The sequence below is a fragment of the Rana temporaria genome, chromosome 4 (assembly GCF_905171775.1).
Source record: "Rana temporaria chromosome 4, aRanTem1.1, whole genome shotgun sequence".
Classification (NCBI taxonomy): domain Eukaryota; kingdom Metazoa; phylum Chordata; class Amphibia; order Anura; family Ranidae; genus Rana; species Rana temporaria.
Genome location: NC_053492.1, coordinates 462,771,861 through 462,793,252, shown reverse-complemented (window position 1 = coordinate 462,793,252; position 21,392 = coordinate 462,771,861). Strand labels below are relative to the sequence as shown.

General features: G+C 48.9%; 1 protein-coding gene across 1 annotated transcript in view; it reads right to left on the bottom strand.

The window, feature by feature from the left end:
* Positions 1–21,392, bottom strand: part of LOC120938028 — a 119,444-nt gene that overhangs the window by 5,728 nt on the left and 92,324 nt on the right. The gene's annotated exons all lie outside the window — the stretch shown is intronic.

The window sequence follows — 21,392 nt, the reverse complement described above, 5'->3', positions numbered from 1 at the left end:
TATTATAATTATATTATTATTTGTTATAATTATTTATAATTATTTATTATATTATAATTTATAATTTTGTTTTTAAAAAAATGTCATACCCGGGATGCCTATTAGAATCTTGTTTGGTCAGATTTAAGTGAGTTATTTCTAAAAATGACAGACCTACAATATAAAACGCCGAATTTCCTTGCAAATAATGGTACCGCTTTCAGCATGTTTTTTCTGACAGAATCATACCGCCAGGGAGGTTAAAGGGGTTTCCCAGATTCCGATAAGCCCCCGCCCGCAGACCACGACAACCAACGGCCAGGGTTGTTGGGAAGAGGCCCTGTCCTTATCAACATGGGGATAGGGTGCTCTGGGGTGGGGGGGCCCCGCAGTGCGCCCCCCCCTGCCCCAGAGCACCCAACCCCCCCCATGTTGAGGGCATGCAGCCTGGTACGGCTCAGGAGGGGGGGGGGGCGATCGTTCGTCACCCACACCTTTTCTGGCTGTCGCCGAGAATCAGCGCAATGCTGTCGTGCTGGAAACACATTCTCGGCAACAGGTACAGTATGGCGATTCATGGGAAAGAGCCGACCTACCGCAGTATAATGACGGCGGCTGGCCGGCAAGTGGTTACTAAACCCAGGAGCCTGCATTCACTATATCTATATAGAAGGGGAGTATCAGATGAGACAGGATCAAACAGCCTTTTTACACAATGTGGAGGTAGTACCACTTAGGTTCCACAGTGAGTATAACAAGCATGCTTTGCTGCATATAAAAGACTGATTTTACTGCTGTGGGTTTAGAAACACTTTAAGTATGGCAAAGGTGCAAGGTGACAAAACAAGGTGAAGATACAGTGCAACAAGATGTGAAGTAATCAGATGTTCTGATATATGATATACGGTTACAGAAGGTCAGAAGGAACAAGGTATCCGGATAGCAAGATTAGCGGGAGGATAGCAGACACAAGATGGAACATTTGATCTAACAAGTATCCAGTGACCAGCTAAAGGGCACTTTTAAATACCTAAATTCACAGTACATGTAACACATGTATATGGAGATGGAGAAGGTAAAGCTGGGTAGAAAAAAAAAGACAGGTAGAGGGCATAGAGATGTCAAAGGGAAATGAGCGTAGAGTGTGCAAGAAGAATGGAACAGCAAGTAGGGAAGACACACTGAGCTAGATTCCGAAACGAGATACGACGTCGTATCTCTGAGTGCGGGCCGTCGTATCTATGCGCCCAACTCAGAGAATCAGTTACACATTTTAGATTTCTCTAAGATCCGACTGGCGTAAGTGTTTTACACCGTCGTATCTTAAACTGCATATTTACGCTGGCCGCTAGGTGGCGCTTCCATATAGTTACGCAAGAAATATGCCAATGAGGTATTTACGCCAATTCAGAAACGTACGTCCCGCCGGCGCATTTTTTTACGTCGTTTACGTTAGGCTTTTTTCGGCGTATAGTTACCCCTGCTATATGAGGCGTAGCTAATGTTAAGTATGGCCGTCGTTCCCGCGCCGAGTTTTGAAAATGTTACGTTGTTTGCGTAAGTCATTCGCGAATACGGCTGTACGTCATTTACGTTCACGTCGAATCCAATACGTCCTTGCGGCGTAATTTGGAGCAATGCACACTAGGATATTTTACGGACGGCGCATGCGTCGTTCAAAAAAAAACGTCAAAAACGCGGGGTCAAGTGAAATTTAAATAAAACACGTCCCCAACATCCCTATTTGAATTAGGTGGGCTTACGCCTCAACACATACGTTACGCCGCCGTAACTAAGGGCGCAAGTTCTTTCTGCATACGGAACTTGCGCCCAAAGTTACGGCGGCATAACGTATCTGATATACATTACGCCAGAAGAAAGATAGAGCATTCTATCTGAATCCAGCCCACTGAGAGGCAGGAGACATTGGGGGTTGATTACAAAAGGCAAAAAGAGCAGTCTATTTGCCTTTAGTAAAAAAAAACAAGTGTCAATCATTGGTAGGATGCGGGCTGATCTTACCAGCTAGCGTCATTTGTTGCTAGGAGGCAGGTGGCTTCTGCCAGTTAGGTGTCTTTATCGCTAGGATGCAGGAGGCTCCTAATGCCTATTGTCATTCATTGGTAGGACATAGTAGGCTCCTGCCAGCTAGGGGCCTTCATTGCTAGGATGCAGGTGGATCCTTCGGACCTGTTTTTGCAGAAAATCCGACCGTGTGTACGCTTCATTGGACAAACATGGGCATCGGGCAGCTGTGGGGATCGGACATCAAGGAGCGGCGCGGGGATCCAGGCATCGTGCATCTGTGGGAATCGGACATCAAGGAGCGGCGCGGGGATCCAGGCATCGGGCAGCTGCGGGGATCGGACATCAAGGAGCGGCGCGGGGATCCAGACATCGGGCAGCTGTGGGGATCGGACATCAAGGAGCGGCGCGGGGATCCAGGCATCGGGCAGCTGCGGGGATCGGACATCAAGGAGCGGCGCGGGGATCCAGACATCGGGCAGCTGTGGGGATCGGACATCAAGGAGCGGCGCGGGGATCCAGGCATCGGGCAGCTGCGGGGATCGGACATCAAGGAGCGGCGCGGGGATCCAGACATCGGGCAGCTGTGGGGATCGGACATCAAGGAGCGGCGCGGGGATCCAGGCATCGTGCATCTGTGGGAATCGGACATCAAGGAGCGGCGCGGGGATCCAGGCATCGGGCAGCTGCGGGGATCGGACATCAAGGAGCGGCGCGGGGATCCAGACATCGGGCAGCTGTGGGGATCGGACATCAAGGAGCGGCGCGGGGATCCAGGCATCGGGCAGCTGTGGGGATCGGACATCAAGGAGCGGCGCGGGGATCCAGACATCGGGCAGCTGTGGGGATCGGACATCAAGGAGCGGCGCGGGGATCCAGGCATCGGGCAGCTGCGGGGATCGGACATCAAGGAGCGGCGCGGGGATCCAGGCATCGGGCAGCTGTGGGGATCGGACATCAAGGAGCGGCGCGGGGATCCAGGCATCGGGCAGCTGCGGGGATCGGACATCAAGGAGCGGCGCGGGGATCCAGACATCGGGCAGCTGTGGGGATCGGACATCAAGGAGCGGCGCGGGGATCCAGGCATCGGGCAGCTGCGGGGATCGGACATCAAGGAGCGGCGCGGGGATCCAGACATCGGGCAGCTGTGGGGATCGGACATCAAGGAGCGGCGCGGGGATCCAGGCATCGGGCAGCTGTGGGGATCGGACATCAAGGAGCGGCGCGGGGATCCAGGCATCGGGCAGCTGCGGGGATCGGACATCAAGGAGCGGCGCGGGGATCCAGACATCGGGCAGCTGTGGGGATCGGACATCAAGGAGCGGCGCGGGGATCCAGGCATCGGGCAGCTGTGGGGATCGGACATCAAGGAGCGGCGCGGGGATCCAGGCATCGTGCATCTGTGGGGATCGGACATCAAGAAGCGGCGCAGGGATCCAGACATCGGGCAGCTGTGGGGATCGGACATCAAGAAGCGGCGCAGGGATCCAGGCATTGGGCAGCTGTGGGGATCGGACATCAAGATGCAGCAGAGGCATCCAGGCATCAGGCAGCGGCTCCTGTGTCTGATTCTTCTCCTCCTCGCTTCCGACGTTATGCCCTCCCCCCTCCTCCTAGGCAACCAATAGGATAACCTGTCCTTTCAGCCAGTCGGGTGACGGGAATCAGATCCACTTAAGAACAAAAGATGATCAGGACAGCCGCACTCCAATCCAACGTGTCTTTAATGTAAAAAACTGGAAACAGGCACTACAAGTCACAGCAGCGGAACCTAGGACAGCTGACGCGTTTCACACTAACTTTAGTGTTTACTCATATGTTGCTGTTGCAACACATCTGGGTAGGCTCCAGACGCAATGCTCTGCATCCCCCGAGCTCATCCTATTTTGAAGCCTATTAGAGCCTTTGGCTCTAACCAGTGCTTCAAAAAACACACCTCCCGCCCATCTCCACCATAGGAATTCATGCACCCAGCGTCCTGAAAGGGGTTGGGCGCATGGATAGGGAGGGTGGCGGCACTGGATAGGAGGGGAGGCACCTAAGTGCCTACAATGGATGGGCCTCCCATGCTTTACATAACTTTGTGCACAGGCCCACAAACAATGGGCCAGATTCAGAAAGGACTTACGACGGCGTATCTCCAGATACGCCGTCGTAAGTCCGAATGTGAGGCGTCGTATCTATGCGCATGATTCAAAGAATCAGATACGCCAGAATTTGTCCAAGATACGACTGACGTAAGTCTCTTACGCCGTCGTATCTTGAGTGCATATTTACGCTGGCCGCTAGGGGCGCTTCCGTAGATTTACACGTAGAATATGCAAATGAGCTAGATACGCTGATTCAGAAACGTACTTGCGCCTGTAGGCTTTAGCTACGCCGTTTACGTAAGGCGTATGTCCGGCGTAAGTTTACCCCTCATAAAGCAGGGGTAAGTCATGTTAAGGTATGGACGTCGGAAACGTCGGAACAGCGTCGTATTTTACGTCGTTTGCGTAAGTCGGACGTGAATGGGCGTAAGTTACGTTCACGTCGACAAAGCATTGAGCCGACGTATCTTAGGGAGTATTTGCCACGTGATTCTGAGCAGTCTTTCTGAATCTGGCTCAATATGTTTTGAGATCCATTAAAAAAGCACAATACGAGGGAATGTGGAAGAGTCTTTGGCCCAGATTCTCAAAGGGCTTACGACGGCGCAACGCAATGTACGCCGTCGTAAGTCCTAATCTGGGCCGTCGTATCTATGCGACTGATTCTTAGAATCAGTTACGCATAGATATCCATTAGATCCGACAGGCGTAAGGATCTTACACTGTCGGATCTTATATGCAATTTTTTTTTTCTCCGCTAGGTGTCGCCTCCTCCGTTTCTCCGTCGAGTATGCAAAATACGCAAATTCCCGAACGTACGCGCGGTCGACGCAGTTGCCCCTGCTATATGAGGGGCAACCAATGTTAAGTATGGCCGTCGTTCCCGCGTCGAAATTTACGTTGTTTGCGTAAGTCGTCCGTGAATGGGGCTGGACGCCATTTACGTTCACGTCGAAACCAATGACGTCCTTGCGACGTCATTTAGCGCAATGCACGGCGGGAAATTTTAGGGACCGCGCATGCGCAGTACGTTCGGGCGGGAACGCTCCTAATTTAAATGCTCTACGCCCCCTACCCGGCTCATTTGAATTAGGCGGGGCTTGCGCCGGGGGATTTACGCTACGCCGCCGCAACTTTACAGGCAAGTTCTTTGTGAATAAAGCACTTGCCTGTAAAACTTGCGGCGGCGTAACGTAAATGACATACGTTACGCCGCCGCAATTTTCCGCCCATCTACAAAAATCTGGGCCTTTTTTTCCTTTCACAGAAAGGGAAATTTCCCTGGGCTTCTGGCAATGGTATGTTGCGGAATTCTCCTTTACAAGTCATGGCGGGGTTATCCGGCACGCTGCTGAATACCGATTTGTTAAACAGGAATCGTGTTAACATTTCACAACACACACAATGCTAATATTTCAGTGACTGCTATACAATTAGGGACATTACCAATCCCCCCGTCCCTCCCCCGCACCTTCCTGAAAAGTGCAATAGGCTGCATTTAATTAAAGCGTGTGTGTTTATTTTCCAGCAGACGATCTATGGGTATAAGGAACATGATGATGATGGCGCAGACGTGCAGAAGGTGAAAATCCATCCATTGTAAACCCAGTACAATCACGCTGCGTCCTAAGAGCCCGCACAGCGGCGCAGCCAACAGTTTTTTTATGAAGAGGTAATAATAACCTTTCCTCTACGATGATTTCTTCTGGGATGGAGAGGGCCTATGAAAGGAGGAAATCCTTAACTCGCCGCGTGAGCCTGCTGGAGGTGATCCATTGACTGACGCACTTAAAATTAATAATCCGATTCCCACACATCTGGCAAGCCGCAGAAATTGACCCTGCCAGGTTTAAAGCTGAGCTGTAGCACGCGCGATAATGTCATATTTCTATTTATGCCCAATTATGATGTGAAATGTATTTGTTAGCAGTGAACTCTGATGCTGCGTACACACGATCGGAATTCCGTTCAAGCGTGGCTTGCATACACACGGTCACACAAAAGATCTCTGAACTTTCGACCGCCAAGAACGCGGTGACGTACAACATTACGACGAGCCGAAAAAATTAAGTTCAATGCTTCCGAGCATGCGTCAAATTGTTTGTGAGCATGATTCGGAATTTTGCGCGCCGGAATTGCTACAGACGATCGGATTTTCCAATAGGAATTTTTTCCGTCAGAAAATTTGAGAACCAGCTCTCAATCTTTTGTTGGCGGAAATTCCGACAGTAAAAGTCTGATGTAGCCTAACAACGGTTGGAATTTCCATTCATAAGCTCACATCAGACTTTTGCTGTCAGAATTTCCGATCGTGCGTACGGGGCATGAGGCTTTGCATTTGGTATCCTCTTGCAGATTCCACCATTGGCAGCCCACGTAGAGGAGCAAGGGTACGTCCATGACCAGCTCTTGTGAGACGGGAGATAGGCGGTGTGACGGCGGAAGGCTCCTTCAGAGGCTCTTTACCGAGATCAGTGATGCGGTGTGTCAGACCGCACTACACCACTGATCGCCACGCTGCAGGCACCACAAGGGCGCGCAAAGTCATATGATGCCCAGTCAGGATAACCGAACCACCGCCCGGCCGTCATTCTGCTATAGGCCAGGCGGGAAGTGGTTAAAGTGGTTGTAAACCCTTATACTGGCCTCAGGTGATACACAGAGATTAAACAAAACCCTCCTACACAAGTTGTACCTGTTTATCTGCAGTCTTCTTGTCATCCGTTCAAAGCCCAGAGTTTATAAACCTATTCCTTTCCCACAATTGCATGGCATGGATGTTCCATCTGCTGTGGGGCATTGCCACACACCCCAGGATTGCCAACAGCATATTAGCATCCTGTAATAGACTACAGCCAGTGTATGCACCCGAATATTGGGCCTACTCTTCTAATGCAAGATTGGAAAAAAAAAAAATTATAATGCAACTTTCATCTCATTTTGTTTATTTTTGGTTGGTTCCTGCAGCTTTTGAAGAGTACATGATATGGTGATGCATGGTTACATAGTTAGTCAGGCTGAAAAAACACACAAGTCCATCCAGTTCAAATACAAAAAATAAACAAACAAAATAAAAAACACAGTACAATCCCATACACCCAACTCCATACCCACAGTTGATCCAGAGGAAGGCAAAAAGACCCTGGGGGCCGCGACCTGGAGCCAGTTGCAGCGCAGTCCATCTTCACCTCTAGAGGCTCTGGTGAACACCTGCTGGCTCTTAGATTCCGTGCCCTGGGGAATCTTATAGACTAACCCCCAGTGGGATCCTTGTTGGTGCTCCGGTGGACCAGCCTTCCTGAACCTCACAGAGTTCCATCAGTCGTAGGGTCCACTACCCTAGCGGTGCACTCCTGAATCCAACGGTGTCCATCTGTCACCTGGACTCAGGTGACCTGACAGTGTTGCCACCCAGCATCCATTTTTTGCCCCTTTGCTTCACTGCACCTAGGGCAACTTCCCCTCCTGCCCACCTAGGATTGCCACCTCATCCCTTTAAACCTGAACACATATGAATTACACGGGTTCTGAGGCTAATTTAATGCAGTTAAGGCACCAAGTGAGTTTAATTACCACCATAATCAGCCACAGAACCTGTGTAATTAATATGTGTTTGGTTTTAAAAGGATGAGTTGGCAACCCTATGTCAACCCCGTGTACCGGCCCTGCATTCACGCAGCACACAGGAACAGAGCTGATGCAATCAATCACAGGCTGTTTGTCAGGCAAGCTTGTTAGCCTTGACATATGCTGATATCCGACAGAAATTACACTTAGTGCTCTGGATTGAGACATGTACACACTATAGAGGGATATGCTTTGTTCACAACCACTGTAGGGTAGGGATGGGGGAAGAAGGCAGTGTAGAACGCATTTCAGGGGCAGAACAATAATAAAATAGGGCTCTATTTTGCCTCTGGGCGCCACACGCATGGCTTAAAGTGGATGTAAAGCCCCTCTCATCCTTTCTAAACTACTGCCATGGTGCTGATCTATAAGGATATAGATGCCTCCTGCGTGTATCCTTACCTGTCACATGTCTCCCCTCTGTCTGTTATAAGAACTGAAAAACTGCATATTCTGTGGGTGGGTCTGTTGTCTGGAGCTCTGTGGGTGGAGCCATGATGTCAGTAGACTCCCCGCCCACCTCTACACTCCCCTTGTCAACATGCATATTCTCCTATGTATTCCTTACACTAAATTCTGCTATGATCACTAACATCCAGTCAAAATCCAGAAAAGTAACCACATGACTTCAGAAAAGGAGTGGAGGTGGGAATTTTAAAAATAATGCCTGTCTACAGGCTAGTGCATGAGATATGTAAATACCGTATTTATCGGCGTATACCGCACACTTTTTTCCCCTTAAAATAAGGGGGAAATCGTGGGTGTGCGATATACGCCGATACCCGCGCTCAGTTTGAACGCCTCCGCCGGCATATACCGAGCACAATACACTCGGGTACATTCGGCCAGGCTCGGCTTCGCTCGTGGTCACGCTCTGTGACGTTTATGCGTGAGAAGCCGAGCGTGCCCGAGTGTACTGCGCTCTGTATATGTCGGCGGAGGCGTTCAAACTGAGCGCGGGAAGCGGGGATTCGACTCGAAGACAGCGCGGGAGAACACCACCGAGGCCGCAGACGGACGCCAGACCGGACAAGGCCGCCGATGGACGCCGGGCAAGACACCAAAACTGTAAGTAATAAAATGTTTTTTTTTTTTTACAGGAATTTCGGGTCTACATTAGGGGTGCGCGCTATACGCCGGAGCGCGCAATACCCCGATAAATACAGTAACCTGTCACTCACAGCAAGGGGGCGGAACGGACTAAGGTTTTTCTCTGTAAGTCTGTTTTATTTCACTGAACAATAAAAGAGGATTGCTCAGAGCTGGATTGACTCTGCGTGGCAAGACTGGGCAAAGATGATAGGAAATCTTATACTCTACATTGTGACATCAAAAATAAAAATAACATTTTTGGGTTTACATCCACTTTAATTGTTTCCACATAAAAATAAAAGAAAAATAGAAAAAAAACTAAAAAACAGAGTTACTTTTCAAGAATATTACTATAGTATAAAGATAAGCCGCTGCGTGTTTAAAAAAATTAAATGATTTAACCACTTCCGGACCTCCGCATGTACATTTACGTCGGCAGAATGGCACAGACAGGCACATTGGCGTACCTGTACGTCCTCTGCTAGACGTGGGTCGGGGGTCCCATGCGGCGGTTCCAGTGGCTTTGGAAGCGATCCGGGACGAGGGCGTGGCTATTCGTTTCTAGCCGCCCCCTCGCGATCGCTCCCCGGAGCTGAAGAACGGGGAGAGCCGTATGTAAACACGGCTTCCCCGTGCTTCACTGTGGCGGCTGCATCGATCGAGTGATCCCTTTTATAGGGAGAATCGATCGATGACATCAGACCTACAGCCACACCCCCCTACAATTGTAAACACACACTAGGTGAACCCTAACTCCTACAGCGCCCCCTGTGGTTAACTCCCAAACTGCAACTGTCATTTTCACAATAAACAATGCAATTTAAATGCATTTTTTGCTGTGAAAATGACAATGGTCCCAAAAATGTGTCAAAATTGTCCGAAGTGTCCGCCATAATGTCGCAGTCACGAAAAAAAATCGCTGATCGCTGCCATTAGTAGTAAAAAAAAATAATAATAATAAAACTATCCCCTATTTTGTAAACGCTATAAATTTTGTGCAAACCAATCGATAAACGCTTATTGCGATTTTTTTTTACCAAAAATAGGTAGAAGAATACGTATCGGCCTAAACTGAGGAAAAAAAAATTTTTATATATGTTTTTGGGGGATATTTATTACAGCAAAAAGTAAAAAATATTGAATTTTTTTCAAAATTGTCGCTCTATTTTTGTTTATAGTGCAAAAAATAAAAACTGCAGAGGTGATCAAATAGCACCAAAAGAAAGCTCTATTTGTGAGGAAAAAAGGACGCCAATTTTGTTTGGGAGCCACGTCGCACGACCACGAGGGGGCGGCAAAAAGTAAAAAATATTGCATTTTTTTCAAAATTGTCGCTCTATTTTTGTTTATAGTGCATAAAAATTAACACCGCAGAGGTGATCAAATACCACCAAAAGAAAGTTCTATTTGTGGGGAAAAAAGGACGCCAATTTTGTTTGGGAGCCACGTCTCACGATCGCGCAATTGTCTGTTAAAGCGACGCAGTGCCGAATTGTAAAAACCCCTTGGGTCATTTAGCAGCATATTGGTCCGGTCCTTAAGTGGTTAAAATGCGCACAGACGACACTAACAGCGATTCCACACGTCTAAGAATACGCTGCATCTTCATGAGAATAATTTATCACTATAACACCGCGTTTGTCTCTCTGGCACAAAAAAAAAACGAATTTGCTCCGAAAATGTAATTATAATGTCATCTCAGCTGTGTATTATCGGAGATTTTACCCATAAAGCCGTCTTTAAGGAAGGATTGTTTCACCTTCCTGTATATATCATTTCTATTATTTTCTCTGCAAGTAATTGTCACATCATAGCAAAGATCTTAGTTTAATTATTCATAACAAATGTGGGATTTATCTTCCTGTAAATCACATTCATACCCTGCCTGCCTCCTCGTCTCTATTGCTGTAATCACACAAAAGGGAGGATTTATCTTTGATTTCATTGTCGGCCATATTAAGTGAAAGTGGCACAGCAAAGGCTGTTGTCTCTTTAAAGTGGAGGTTCACCCGAAAACTTAGGGGCCAGATTCACGAAAAATTACGGCGGCGTAACGTATGTCCTTTACGTTACTCCACCGCAAGTTTTCATCGTAAGTGCTTGATTCACAAAGCACTTGCATGTAAACTTGCGGCGGCGTAGCGTAAAGCCGTCCGGCGCAAGCCCGCCTAATTCAAATTGGGCGGGGACCATTTCAATTAGGCGCATTCCCACGCCGGACGTACCGCGCATGCTCCGTTTTGAAATTTCCCGCCGTGCTTTGCGCGAAATGACGTCGCCCCGACGTAATGTTTTGAACGGCGACGTGCGTAACCTACTTTCGTATTCCCGGACGACTTACGCTAAAAAAAAAATTTGAAATTCAACGCGGGAACGACGGCCATACTTTAACATGGGCTGTCTATTGTTACACCACCTCAATAGCAGCCGTAACTTTGCGACGCGAAAAGCCGACTAGCGACGACGTAAAAGAATGCGACGAACGCGCGTACCTTCGTGGATCGCCGTTAACAGCTAATTAGCATACCTGACGCGGAAAACGACGCGATCTCCACCCAGCGGCCGCCGAAGTATTGCATCCTAAGATCCGAAGGCGTACGAAGCCGTACGCCTGTCGGATCTTAGCCAAATGCAGTTGTATCTTTGTTTGTGAATTACAAATGAAGATACGACGCGGCAAATTTGAAAGTACGCCGGAGTATCAGCAGATACTCCGGCGTACTTATTCTGTGAATCTGGCCCTTAATTTTTAACATTAGATTGATGCTCCATTTTTTAGGGGAATCGGGTAGTTTTTTTTAAAATCGAAGCAGTACTTACCGCTTTAGAGAACGATCTTCTCCGTCGCTTCCGGGTATGGGCTGCGGGACTGGGCGTTCCTATTTGATTGACAGGCTTCCGACAGGCTTCAGACAGTCGCATACAGCGCGTCACGATTTTCCGAAAGTAGCCGAACGTCGGTGCGCAGGCGCCGTATAGAGCCGCACCGACGTTCGGCTTCTTTCGGCTACTCGTGACGCGATGTATGCGACCGTTGGAAGCCTGTCGGAAGACTTCAATACCGGGCACTTTCCCCCTTCCTGCCCAGGACAATTTTCAGCTTTCAGTGCTGTCGCACTTTGAATGACAATTGCGCGGTCGTGCTACACTGTACACAAACTACATTTTTTATCATTTACTTCCCACAAATAGAACTTTCTTTTGGTGGTATTTGATCACCACTGGGGTTTTCATTTTTTCTTTGTTTCTGTTATAAAATTGTGTTTTCTCTGACGGCACTGATGAGCACTGATAAATTGGCACTGATGGGCACTGAGGAGGAGGCACTAAAGCCTCGTACACACGATCAGTCCATCCGATGCGAACGGTCCGACGTGCTGAAAAAAAACGAAGTTCAATGCTTCCAAGCATGCGTCGACTTGATTCTGAGCATGCGTGGATTTTTAACCGATGGTCGTACTAACGATCGGTTTTGACCTATTGGTTAGGCGTCCATCGGTTAAATTTTAAAGCAAGTTCCTATTTTTTTGACCAAAGTTTAACTAACCGATGGGGCCCACACACGATCGGTTTGGACCGATGAAAACGGCCCATCAGACCATTTTCATCGGATGGACCGATCGTGTGTACGTGGCCTTAGATCTAGAATTGATGGGCACTAATAGATGGCACTGATAAAAAGGTACTGACAGTCATTACTGATGGTCACTGATTGGCATCTGTGAAGGGCACTGATGGGTGTTACTGATGGGCACTCACTGGCAGCTGACAGGCAGTGATTGGCAGATGTGGTGGACACCTCTGATGGGGGCTGAGCTGATAATTAATGCACCAATTATCAGCGCAGACACCCCTCTGACAGGAGAGCCGCCGATCAACTCTCCTGTCAGCGTGAACCGAGGAAAACCTGGTTACATGCTGTGATTGGTCACAGCTGAAAAAGAGGTAAAGAACCTATGTCAGAGGCTTTTTACCACAATCAGAGTTGCAGTGTGTCAGACTGACACACCAACGATCGCCGTGCTGTGCGTCCCAGCGGGCGCCCAATCACAGCTTACCCTGCTGGATGTCATATAACGTCCAGTCAGGATAACAAAGTGGTTGTAAACCCTTTATGCCTCGTACACACGGGCAAACATGTACGATGAAAACGGTCCGCCGGACCGTTTTCAGCGGACATGCCCGCTCGGAGATTTCTGTATGATGGCTGTACACACCATCATACAGAAATCCGCGCGTACACGATACGCGGTGACGAGGCCGCGACGATGACGCGGCGACGTGCGCGGCCCTGGAAGTTCAATGCTTCCACGCATGCGTCAAAGTCATTCGACGCATGCGAGGGATGGCGGCCGCTCGGACATGTACGGTAAGTCTGTACAGACGACCAAACATGTCCGACGGGCAGGATTCCAGCGGGCATGTTTCTAAGCAAGTTTAGAAACATTTGCGCGCTCGAAAATGGTCTGGCGGGCAAATGTACGCTGGAATCCTGTCCGATCGGCCGTAAACACGACCGAACATGTCTGCTGAAACTGGTCCGCGGACCAGTTTCAGCAGACATGTTCGATCGTGTGTACGGGGCCTTACAGGTAATCCTAGATTCAGGCCTCGTACACACGACAGAGTTTCTCGGCAGAATTCAGCGAGAAACTCGGTCAGAGCCGGATTCTGCCGAGAAACTCTGTCGTGTGTACACTTTCGGCCCGATGGAGCCGCCGAGGAACTCGTCGAGAAAATAGAGAACATGTTCTCTATTTTCTCGTTGTTCTATGGGAGAACTCGGCCCGCCGAGCTCCTCGGCGGCTTCAGGGCTGAACTCGCCGAGGAACTCGACGTGTTTGGCACGTCGAGTTCCTCGGCCGTGTGTACGAGGCCTCAGGCTTACCTGTAGGTGCAACAAATATCTCCTAAACCTCCACGGTTTAGGAGGTATTTACTAAAATCACAGGCGCCGCTGTCTATGGCGCATGCGCTGTAGACAGCGGCGCAGGCGCACTGTAGCGTGCCGTTCCTCATTGAGTCCATGCCGTCACTGGCGGCCCCCGCGTGCATGCTTGGGAGTAGCGTCATTGTGGCTTAGGAAATTGTTCATAGTTTTTTTTTTTTTTTTTTTTATAGTCCGGCTCTCTAACGGTCTGAGGGACAGTGAACCGGCCCCCTGTTTAAAAAGTTTGAGGACCCCTGCTGTACACAGACGCTAAATAACCCCCAACATCACAGTGGTTAAAAGAGAAGTTAAGGCTTTTTTGATTTTTAAATCATACATCCCTAGATGAATGCGGCATCGGTCCCCCGCCGGCTCTAAGGCCCCACGATAGAATCCATCCGCTGAAAAATCCCAGCGAATGGGTTTCAGCGGATAGATCCTATGGTGTGTACACTCCAGCGGATGTTTTTCCGCGGATATTTATCCCCTGGGATGGATTTCAGCAGATCGAATATTTGCTGACATGCTAAACAAATCTATCCGCTGGAATCCATCCCAACGGATGGATCCGCTGGTCTGTATAGACTCACCGGATCCATCCGTCCGAAGGGATCCCCCGCATGCGTCGTAATGATTCGACGCATGCGTGGAATTCCTTATATGACAGCATCGCGCACGTCGCCGCGTCATAATCGCGGCGACGGCGCGACACGTCATCGCCAGAGGATTTTGGCGCGGATTTCAATGCGATGGTGAGTACACTCCATCGCATAGAAATCCGCGCAAATCCTCGAGAGGATTTATCCGCGGAAACGGTCCGCTGGATAAATCACGAGAGGATAAATCCTCTCGTGTGTATGGGGCCTAAGACTGACATTCTCAGTGCTCCGTGATCAGAGAGCCAGTGACTGTCACTGTCTGTGCCGTCAATCAAAACCAGTGACGGGGAGCGAGTCCCGCTGTCAGTGTCAATGGACGCAGCAGTGGTGCACAGAGCAGGTAAGTATAGAGATGTTTGCTATTTTTTTTTCCTTTACAATCGCTTTATTGTTGATTGAGATGTTAGTTAAACTCAAGTACATCCAAACAGCTATAATCCAATGTATTCCCTATTTGATTGCCTTTGATAAAATATCATTCTTAGTTCCAGGTATTTCCAGACAAGACTGACAAAGTAAGACCAGGGGGGGGGGGGGAGAGAAAATGGTAAGCTTGTTAATGCATGTCGTTATATTCTTTTACGCGCTTGTTATCACATTTCCACTGGGACAGCGCTCTTGTGTTTGAATGCCAATAGAATATCATACAATAAAATAATACCGTCACATCTATTCTATCTCTAGACAGCGTGCGGCTGCATTTCCGTTAAATAATGAGTGAAAACAAACACGGGAGGCATGACAGGTTAGATAAAAATAGACCGGCGCTTTTTCTTTTTTTTCTTATTTGATTTCAATGTGACGTGAGCGATGCAGAATTAGAATGAAGGCTTATTGGACAAGGCTATTAATAAATCACTGCACTGTCTATGAGAGCAAAAAATGTCACCACAATCCATCAATACCTAATGATTGCCTATTGAAAGGCTAGGCTGGCTCATGTCGCAGGCGATTTGATAGGCTATGAAGGGTATTTAATGAAGGCCCATGAGGATAGCCAAACCTCAGATCCTTGGCATGCTACAAAGCCATTTAGAAAAGTTTAGAATGGCTGCCAATTTGCACAAGGCCAATCAGGAATGGTCAATTGTAAGAATCCAAGGCCCGGATTCTCAGACGACTTACAATGGCGTAGCGCCATGTACGCCGTCGTAAGTCCGAATCCGAGCCGTCGTATCTATGCGCCTGATTCTTAGAATCAGTTACGCATAGATTTCTATTACATCCGACTGGTGTAAGTCTCTTACGCCGTTGGAGCCTAACTGCATTTTTACGCTGGCCGCTAGGGGCGTGTAAGCTGATTTAAGCGTCGAAATATGTAAATTAGCTAGATACGCGAATTCCCGAACGTACGCGCGGCCGACGCAGAAAAGATACGCCATTTACGTTAGGCTTTTCCTGGCGTAATGTTGCCCCTGCTATATGAGGCATAACTGCGGCCTACCAATGTTAAGTATGGACGTCGTTCCCGCGTCGAAATTTGAAAAAGTTACATCGTTTGCGTAAGTCGTCCGTGAATGGGGCTGGACGTCATTTACGTTCACGTCGAAAACAATGACGTCCTTGTGGCGTACTTTGGAGCAATGCACACTGGGAAATTCCACGGACAGCGCATGCGCCGTTCGGGAAAAACGTCAATCACGTCGGGTCACAGTACATTTACATAAAACACGCCCCCCTGATCCAAATTTGAATTAGGCGGGCTTACGCCGGCCGATTTACGCTACGCCGCCGCAACTTACAGAGCAAGTGCTTTGAGAATACAGCACTTGCCCGTCTAAGTTGCGAGGCGTAACGTAAAGCAAATACGTTACACCCGCACAAAATTACGCCGCTGGACGAGAATCTGGCCCCAAATCTCCACTCTTGAAGAAGACCCATACTGTGGTAACTATGCCTCAATGCACATTTAACCATCCATAATAGAGGGTCCACCCACTGCGGTAAGAGCAGATCCTGACTTCAATGTTTTTTTCCCAGTAGACTTCAACAAAATGGTGGCCACCTGCATGCTGACACCGACTCCCTGGTACATAAATGTGAATGAGATGGGTAAAAGATAGCTTCAGCTCCTGTTCTCCAACAGTAGAGAACTATTGAAAGGCTAGGCTGGCTCATGTCGCAGGTGATTTGAAGGGTATTTAATGAAGGCCCATGAGGATAGCCAAACCCCAGATCCTTGGCATGCTACAAAGCCATTCAGAAAAGTTTAGAATGACTGACAATTTGCACAAGGCCAATCAGGAATGGGCAATTGTAATGCCGCGTACACACGGTCGGAATTTCCAACAACAAATGTTCCATGTGAGCTTGTTGTCGGAAAATTTCACCGTGGGTATGCTCCATCGGACATTTGCTGTCGGAATTTCCGACAACAAAATGTTTGAGAGCTGGTTCTCAAATTTTCCAACAACAAAACTTGTTGTCGGGAGTTCCGATCATGTGTACACAATTCCAACGTACAAAATTCCACGCATGCTTGGAATCAAGCAGAAGAGCCGCACTGGCTATTGGACTTTATTTTTCTTGGCTCGTCAAACGTCTTGTACGTCACTGCGTTCTTGACGTTCAGAATTTCCGACAACATTTGTGTGACCATGTGTATACAAGACAAGTTTGAGCTAACATCCGTCAGAAAAAAAATCCACGGTTTTGTCTGAATGTCCGATCGTCTGTAAGCGGCATAAGAATCCAAATATACACTCTTGTAGAAGACCCATACTGTGGTAGCTATGCCTCAAATAGGCAAGCAGAGAGTAAAAAACTAGTCACCAGAAATGTCTGTAGGTTCCTTGCAGATGTTTTTTTTTTTTTTAAGTGGACTTCAACAAAATGGTGGCTGTCTGCACACAGACACTGACTCCCTGGTGCATAAATGAGATGGGTAAAAAATGGCTTATAATGGTACCATGGAAGCTATGCCTAAAAAAGGGAAGCAGGGAGCAAAAAACTAGTCACCAGAAATTAGGGTTGTTCCGATACCGATACTAGTATCGGTATCGGGACCGATACCAAGCATTTCCCTGAGTACTTGTACTCAGGGAAAATACTCCCATACTTTACCGATACCTGACTCTCCTTCCATGCTCCTGTGTCCCCCCTCCATGCCGCTGCCTTTCTGCTCTCCCCCTCCATGCCGCTGCCGTCCTCTGTTCCCCCCCTCCGTGCCGCTGCCGTCCTCTGTTCTCCCCCTCCGTGCCGCTGCCGTCCTTTGTTCTCCCCCTCCGTGCCGCTGCCGTCCTTTGTTCTCCCCCTCCATGCCGCTGCCGTCCTTTGTTCTCCCCCTCCATGCCGCTGCCGTCCTTTGTTCTCCCCCTCCATGCCCGCTGCTGTCCTTTGTTCTCCCCCTCCGTGCCGCTGCCGTCCTTTGTTTTCCCCCTCCGTGCCACTGCCGTCCTTTGTTCTCCCCCTCCGTGCCGCTGCCGTCCTTTGTTCTCCCCCTCCGTGCCGCTGCCGTCCTTTGTTCTCCCCCTCCGTGCCGCTGCCGTCCTTTGTTCTCCCCCTCCGTGCCGCTGCCGTCCTTTGTTCTCCCCCTCCGTGCCGCTGCCGTCCTTTGTTCTCCCCCTCCGTGCCGCTGCCGTCCTTTGTTCTCCCCCTCCGTGCCGCTGCCGTCCTTTGTTCTCCCCCTCCGTGCCGCTGCCGTCCTTTGTTCTCCCCCTCCGTGCCGCTGCCGTCCTTTGTTCTCCCCCTCCGTGCCGCTGCCGTCTTTTGTTTTCCCCCTTCGTGCCACTGCCGTCCTTTGTTCTCCCCCTCCGTGCCGTCCTTTCTTCTCCCCCTCCATGCCGCCCTTTGTTCTCCCCCTCCGTACCGCTGCCGTCCTTTGTTCTCCCCCTGCGTGACGCTGCCGTCCTCTGTTTTCCCCCTCCGTGCCGCTGCCGTCCTCTGTTTTGCTCTCCCCCTCTGTGCCGCTGCTTCGCCGCTCTGTGATCTGTGTCCCCCCTCCGTGCCACTGCTTCCCCCCTCCGTGATCAGTGTCCCCCCTCCATGTCCTCCTCCGCCCCCTCTGTCAGGATGGAGAGCGGCGGTAGGAGCCGCTAAACCCGGCTCCTACCTTTTCTGAATGAACAGAGTCCATGATCACTGACTCTGTCCATTCATATCCATTCAACTGTGTTTACGATGCTTCAGTTTATAAATGGACAGGAGCCTCTGTCTCCTGTCCATTCATTTCCAGTGCAGCTGAGAAAGGGACTGGGGAATATGTGACCCTAGTCCCTTTCTCTGTCTGTTAAGACCCCTGATATCTCACCAAAGCCCCCCAACAGGGCTAATTAAAAAAAAGAAACCAAAATTTGCAATAAATAATTAAAAAAATAAAATGTAAATAATAATAATAATAATAAAAAAAAGTATCGGTATTCGGAATCGGCGAGTACTTGAAAAAAAAGTATCGGTACTTGTACTCGGTCTCAAAAAAGTGGAATCGGGACAACCCTACCAGAAATGTATGTAGGCTTCTTGCAGCTGTTTTTTTTTTTCCAGTAGACTTCAACAAAATGGTGGCCATCTGCATGCAGACACCTGGTGCATAAATGGGAATGAGATGGGTAAAAGATAGCTTCAGCTCCTGTTCTCTAACTGTAGAAAACTCCTCTTCACCTGTAGAGAACTTAGGAGACTCTAAAGGTGGGAAACAGTAGATGTAGACATCTTTTACCCATCTCGTTCAATTTATGAATGTTCCCTTTACAGACATGGTTCTAGCTCTGCCAAGTGGTGTTGAACCTGGAACTAAGCAGGCACCATCACATGGGAGGTCAGTTAACCACAGCTCAAGGAACCAGTAGCCACCTCTGGAGGAAACCCTGTTTAAAAATGGCTGCTCTATAGTAAATACCTTTTAAATGCAGGCGAATGCTGCATACACATGATTGGAATTTCCGACAACATATGTTCGATCTGAGCTTTTGGTCGGATATTACGACCGTGTAGTAGGCTCCATCAGACATTTGCCATTGGAATTTCCGACAACAAATGATTGATAGCGGATTCTCAATTTTTCCGCCAACAAAAGTTCTTATCCAATTCCGAAGTACAAAAATCCTACGCATGCTCGGAATCAATTTGACGCATGCTCGGAATCATTGAACTTAACCACTTCCAGACCTGCGCACGACGATGTACGTCCTCTATTTAAAGATGGATATCTCGGTAACGGCAGCAGCTGCTGCCACAACAATGAGGTATCCATCTTTAGTGTGCCCGGTCCTGTACACAATAACGGCGGTCTTCGCCGCGAGATCGCCGTTATCGGTGGCGGGAGAGGGCCCCCCCCCTCCCGCCGCTCTCCCGCGCCCTCCGCCGCTTACCGGAGCCGTCGGTAGCGGCGGAGGAGATCGGGTGCGTTCGGCTGCTGACTGGGGACGAGACTGAAGGAAAAATCTCCTTCACCCGTCCCCATAGCTCTGCTGGGCGGAAGTGACGTCAAGCTGGAAAGCTTTTGCGTGCGCGCTCCCGTGATACAGCGGCGGGCATAGCCGCCGACTGTATCACTTGGCCCCACCCCCCGGTGCGCCGCGTCATCCGCTGTGATTGACAGCAGCGCCAGCCAATGGCTGCGCTGCGATCAATCCGTCCAGCCTAGCCAATCAACGGCCAGGCTGGGAACCAAAGAGGATCACGTGGACGCGCGCGCGGGACTTTCGAGGGGTCAGGTAAGGAAAACGGGGGTTCGGGGGTGGGCGGTAACGTTGGATGCATTAAGGTGAAAAAACATTTACCTTTACAACCCCTTTAATTTTTCTTGGCTCGTCGTAGTGTTGTACATCACCACATTCTTGACGTTCGGAATTTTCAAGCAACATTTGTGTGACCGTGTGATCGGAATGTCCGTAGTGTGTACGCGGCACAATAGTCTGCTGGTTTTGCTTGCTGCAGTTTGGCATTGCATGCCATTGTTGAGCCTGTGATCAACCAGGACCGTTTTTCCATCCCCTAAATTTTCCCCCAAGTAAGTAATTTGCGTTCATATTTTTAGCCCATAAGAAAAAAAAATAAAAAGGAACCATTGGTTGAGTCTAATGGCCTGAATTTGGAAGTTCTCCAAAAAAAGGGGGAACCCCCCACCCAAAATAAAGGGGTCACCCAAATTGAGAATTTGTCATATAAGTAAACCAAAAAGAGCACCAAACAATTGTCTGGAGAGTCCAAAAAATCCCTTACTCTTGTCGCAAATAACAGAAATTGGGGTACCAATGAAGGGAAGCACAGCAATAACAGCTGAATGGGCCCTATTCGTTTGTCTCAACTGTCGCAACTGCTGCGTGACTTCCTATAAACATGGCAAGCATGACAAGAAGCAGAAGTTTCCTAATCTGTATTTTCAGGAAACGGACTAACGTTATCACAATGCTTATCAGGAGCACTTTAGGAGTACTATTTGTATTCATAGACCCGAGCTTAACCTATTAGGAGCAATGGAGATGTGGAATACAAGTTTTCAATATATTACTAAACTCTGGGCCTATTGGAAAAAAATAAGAGCTCAACCAATCAGAGTCCAGGTCTTGCAAGTTAAAGCGGAGGTTCACCGCTAAATTGCTATTTTTACCCTTAGATGGATGCTCATTTTGTCTAGGGGAATGGGCTAGTTGTTTTAAAATCGAAGCTGTACTTACCTTTTTAGAGAGTGATCTTCTCCGCCACTTCTGGGTATGGGCTGCGGGACTGGGCGTTCCTTCTTGATTGACAGTCTTCCGACAGGCTTTTGACGGTCGCATCCATCGCGTCACGATTTTCCGAAAGTATCCGAAAAGTCGGTGCGCAGGCACAGTATAGAGCCGCACCGACGTTCGGCTTCTTTCGGCTACTCGTGACGCGATGGATGCAACAGTCGGAAGCCTTTCGGAAGCCTGTCGGAAGACTGTCAATCAAGAAGGAACGCCCAGTCCCGAAGACCCATACCCGGAAGTGGCGGAGAAGATCGCCCTCTACAGCGGTAAGTACTGCTCGGATTTTAAAACAACTAGCCGATTCTCCTAGACTAAATGA